The sequence below is a fragment of the Phragmites australis genome, chromosome 4, assembly GCF_958298935.1.
Source record: "Phragmites australis chromosome 4, lpPhrAust1.1, whole genome shotgun sequence".
Classification (NCBI taxonomy): Eukaryota; Viridiplantae; Streptophyta; class Magnoliopsida; order Poales; family Poaceae; genus Phragmites; species Phragmites australis.
In genome coordinates, this window is record NC_084924.1 from 48,924,030 (window position 1) to 48,929,599 (window position 5,570).

Below are 5,570 nucleotides of genomic sequence, written 5' to 3' on the forward strand. Positions count from 1 at the left end.
GTAGCCGCTACACCAGTGTAGCGTAGTACCATGATCTCTCTTTCTATGTATGTATGCACGCGTGATTCATGAGTAACATGTCGCCGGCCAGCACGATCGCAGCAGCGGCGGCGGCGGGCCGGTAAAAGCGTCGTCGCCTAGCGCGCGATCGGTGGCGGTGGTGGTGGAGACCGAAGGAAGTTCGTGTTCCAGGACCATTCTCCTCTCGCAATCGATCTGGTCGGTTGAACACACCACAAACAGTGGCACGGTGCACAATTTCCTGTTCAGAGATCTTCTTGTGAGTGTTCCTGTCTCCTTCCGGCTGTTCATGCGTTCTCGAGTCTGGAAGGATCTTTAAGTGCGATTATTGCGTGGCTGATTGATTAACCAGCTAAGTATGCGACAAATGTATGCATGCTCGATACTTTTGGACCTGAATATGTGAAAGTACGTACCTGTCGATATCAATCGATCGACCAGTCACGTATTGGCTCCTACGGCAAGTTAGTCATGATCAAGACAGGCCGGGTAGATCGAGGTTGCGTCTCGCTCTTCTCCACTACCACACGAGCACCAATATATCATATGTGGATGCATGCCTCTGGCTCTCCGTGTGGGCTCAAGTTAACCTGAAAGCTCCATGCGTGGAAACCCCGCGTGCACCTGCTGAAAATTCCAAGAGATTGCCGTCGTATGTGCTTGCGTCGTTGCGTCCCGCGCGCTGATCCTCGATCGAATTTCTTGCACCCTCCAGTGTCTCCATCGATCCGTCTCACCCTTTTTGACCGGACCTAAATCATTTTACACAGCACTGGGTTTATATGAGAATCATCTGGACTGGACAGAGCTGCCCATGGATGTGGAGTGCTCTCTAATCTGTACGCTTGCATTGTGCATTTCAGCTTTCCGCTCACACCCTGCATAGTGGAACCAGTGAACAGTAAACTAATAAAGCGATAAGATTCCGCGTGTTGCATGCATGAACCTCTTTTGGCTTTTGCAAACCGCCTGTGTGTATGGCGCCTGCACAACTCTGAAGTGCCGGTTGCCAGCAGCAGCGACACACATTTTGCAGCAGGCCCCCGCCAAGCATCGATCCCTCAGCGCCTCTCTCTCTCTCTCTCTCTCTCTCTCTCTCTCAAAGTCGTCGTCCCCCCGGTCTAGCTAGCTAGCTTCTCTTTGCTTACTCTCTTTTCCATCGTTTGTTCCCGTCTTTTCGATGAGACGTCCCTGTACAGTACAGGGCAGGCTCCGGCGGACTGGATCCTCTACATTAACAATGGTTAGTGTAGACGATAGCTGGCTGTACAGTAAAACGAGCTTCGATGAACTGTGGAGAGGGTTTTATACTTTTATGCTGTAACATTTTATTTGTAGTGATTGATCCGATCGTTGCTGATTGGATAGTCGAGATTTGCCACTACTACAGATGGTGTAGATCCTCAGCTTTGACTCCTTCACAATGCGGCTCCAGCGGATTCGCTTGCACGGAACCCAAGGGAAGCCGATCGAGATGGTCGTCCCATCCAGGTGACGTGTCTGCACTTGCTCGTAGCTTGTAGGCCTGAGAGAGAGCCCGACCTGACCACCCTTCTGATGATGAGCTCCATGCTACAAAAGCTGGCTATGTTGTGTCGCAAAACAGCTAGTCAGCTACCGGCATGGCGCTGGCAGATTTCAGTTGCACGGGTTAGGCTTGGGCCTTGGCTATGTAGCTAGGTTCTAGGTGTGGGCGCCTGCCTAAAATGAGCAATCAGCTTCTGCAAGTGGAGTACTTTATTCAATTTGGGAGCTGCAGCAATCAACCAAAAAGTTGATTATGATGGTTATTTTTCCTTAATCGCGATGGGTACCTGTCGTCAACTGGATTAGTACTTGTGCAACTAATCCCCCCCCCCCCCCTCTCTCTCTTTGCAACAGACAATATGTGTACATCGATCTAGATCCATTGTCCAGCCACAAATTCATAAATTCTTTTAAAAAAAATCATAAATTCTTTCTGCTGGCTATACTGCGCAATGGGAGGATCAAATGAAATGAAATACGTGCCTCACCTATCATCAAAGAATCCAGTGATCCACCACGGATCACTCTAGCTTGCACACACATGGAGTTGGTTCTCATTGTTCGATGGTACTTTGCCACGTATATTCGCAATCCCCGGATACATATTCACATATAAAAAAAGAAAAGAAAAGAAAAGAAAAAGAAAAAAAGACCAGGCTGGCCTTTTGACTGCCGGGCCAGCCCGGCAGCCCTTTCCCTTTTCCCCACCAAGCCGGCCCAGTCCACCTGCCCCTCTCCTTATCCACTCGGGCGAGCCGAGGGAGGGGGCGTTGTTCCTCTTCCTCCCTCCCTCGCGCCGCCTCTCTCTCGCGCCGTGCCCCCTCTCTCCCTCGCGCTGCCTCTCTTGCGCTGTGCCTCGCGCGTGCTCAAGCCACGCGCGCCCCCCTCTCTCCTGCATCGCGCCCCTCTCCTCGCCCCTCTCTGCTCCATGGGCTGAGGCGCCTGAGCGCGCCGCCCCGGCTGCGCCTCTTGCCTTTCTCCTCTTTGGACCCGCACGTACTGCTCATCCTCTTACCCACTATCTCTATCTGGAGTTTGATTTGGTGTTTGTTGGTCACGGTCTATGATTCCCTAACCGAATTTGGAGGAGTCCGAGCTTATCTTCTCCGGCTTGAGGGGGACCGGTTGCCTATATAAAAGGCAAGGGAGGGTGCCCAACCGAGGGGGGAACAGAGGGGGAGAATTGACGAAGCCCTACTGCATCGACGCTTTGTCTCTACACCGACCCATCGCCGTCAATCTGCCACCAACACATCATCATCGCTGTTGATCGTCATGGCCGACCTGAGCTCCTCCGTTCTCGTTGCCGCTCCGCAAGGTAAGCCCTGGCCGTGACTTCCTCCCTTCTGCTCTATGATGCCGGCCATCGAGCCGTGCGTGTGCCTGAGTGCCATGCTGTTATGCTGTTTACGCTTGTCCCCAGCCTTCGTGCTACGATGCTCTTTGCTAGTGTGATGTTGCTGTCGGTCTGTGCTGCCTTGCTGCTGTGCTACTGACTTCCTCACCGTTGGCCAATGATGATAAAACTGAGGCCCGACTGCCGCGTTTCTCTCTATTTGTGATGTGTCATGCCGTTGATGCTGCCTCTCTGTGATGACCGGCCTTTGTGCCATGGATACTGAGATCAGACCGTGCGCTATAAGAATCTCCGGGTTCCAGCCATGCGTCATCGAAATTTCGTACTCCGGCCATGTGCTAGTGAAGATCGGGCTCTGGCCGCGAGTCATGATAGCCTTACCGTCGTGCCGTGCGGAATCTCTGTTGCCGTCGGGCTGTGCTACTGCTGCTCGTCTTTCTGTTGCCAACTGTAGCTGTTGTGAGCATGTATGTTGGCATAATGTTGTCGATTGCTGGTGGATGAGGCATCGGCATGGTTGGCTGCCTGATAATGTTATATGCCTGCTTGATATCATATTCTTGGCAAGGATAAAGTTGTTTGTGGCTCACTCTATATGGAGCCCTCACGCTGCTGTTATTGGTCCTGTGGTGATGGTAGTGTTGATCTCCCTCGGTTGTTGGCTGTTCTGTGACTTGAACATGTTTGCTTGCTGGTTACCTCTTCCTTTGGTGATCAAATACTCATGTTAACTATCTTCTCACTGCATGACAATTCTTGCTATTATCAGTTGATGATGGTTAAAATTGGGCCTGTATCATGGATGGCCAGCGATTGAAAATTATTCTCTTCGTCACCTATTAGAGAGGGGGCTGTTTGTGATCACCCTGCCTCTGTGGCATAGTGCCTGTGTAGATCGCCTATGTGGCTATCGGATCACAAATAACAGAGTGCCATTGCGGCAGGAGCCTTCGTGGCCCAACTGTGATAACCCTCGCCTTTGTGGCTATGCCTGTGTGGCTTTCACCTTCGTGTCATGTTGCCTTCAAAGACGGCCGATGATGACAAGTTCGAGGCCCCGAAGAGGGAGTTAGTGAGTCAAGCACGACGTCGGAGCTCTTGGTGGTGGCCATACTACCGCTTCCGGTAGAAGCTACATGTCGTGCCATGCTCCTAGCTCACCTCTTCGTAGAACATACACAATTCTGAGACCTACGTGGTCGATGATGACCCGGGATATATAAACAGTCCAAAAGCTCATGCTAGACTGTTATTCCCGTTCTCTACCTTTTTTTATTGCTACCGCTTATTTTGCTTGGTCTTTGTTGCGTGTGACTACAGCCTTGCAGACTCGGAGACGACCTTTACACAACGACCACCAGTGCAGCTTAAGCGGAGGTAGCCCGAAGACGGGCGTAATTAACCGAAGAGCTTCACGAAGCCCTGGTAACCAAGACAAAGCAATCGCCAAATCATGAATATAGTCAAATAGCTTGTGCGTTGTGGAGTAAAACTTTGTAATCGAAATATGTACTTTATGAATTCAATATGAATAAATAAAGTTTATAATTTCATTGCATTGTGTTATGTCTCTTGTATACTCTGTATACTATCACGTCCGCAAATATTACATACACAATTTCAAATACATAATTCCAACACGCAGCGTTTTGAATCCACGAAACACTCATCTTTTTCCTTCCAAGGACACAATGGCCGGGTAAACTACATGCAGCAACCAAAGAAACAAAAAAAAGGTAAGAGAAAGAAAGAAGGCAACGAAGCGTGCAGAGTTTTTGATAGACCATAGCTTTTCGATTGGTGAGCCTAATCTTTGGTCACTGACGCGTCGTCCCAAAACCTAAACGGGCCACCGCTGCAGTGGCGCGAGATGATGCCAGAGATCACATTCCGTTCTGCTCGTTGGCCTGCAGTGCACAGTTTTGTCTTGAGTACAGACCTCGCATACCAGTGTCCTCACCTGCTCACTGCCATGTGTGTCCAGATGAACAATTGGTCCCACGAAGTAGTTGCTACTCCAGCTCAGCGAAGTTAATGGCGTCACAGGTGAGCAGGGAATGAGAGCCGGTGCCGACACTGCTGCCACCACTGCCAATGCACGCATACTAGTGCCTGCAGAATGGGACCCACTCCAAGGACATAGCTCGGGCCTCCGCAATAATTTCTGCCTAATTTTATCTCACTCAAGCCCGTACCTTGAAGTGTCTGTTTGAAAGAGAGTTGATTATCTACAAATCTAAAAAAATTTAAGCTAGAGCTGTGAAAAAATTAAGAGTTTTTATTAAAATATTTTATTCTTATTTTAAACTGAAAATAAATATTTAAATAACTTCATTTTACCTTATAAACTCTAAATCAGATATGGATCTCGGATCCAAAGCTCTAATAAACAAGATCTAAATTGTTAATTGTTGATTACTTAAACTCATTTTAGATCATCATTAGCCCAAACAACAGACACACGTAATTGCAGAAGCGTGAGTACATATCGGCATTCGGAGATGTCATCAGATAAAGGATGAGGAGCGTGATGTAGGTGTAGCTGTGTGTGATGGTGATGGTTGATATTGTGCAGACCGTCGGTGACGTTGTCACCGGCATGATGGAGGTGATGTAGATGTTGCCGACTTGATGCAATCGCTGGCAAGTCGAAGCAGGTCGCTGG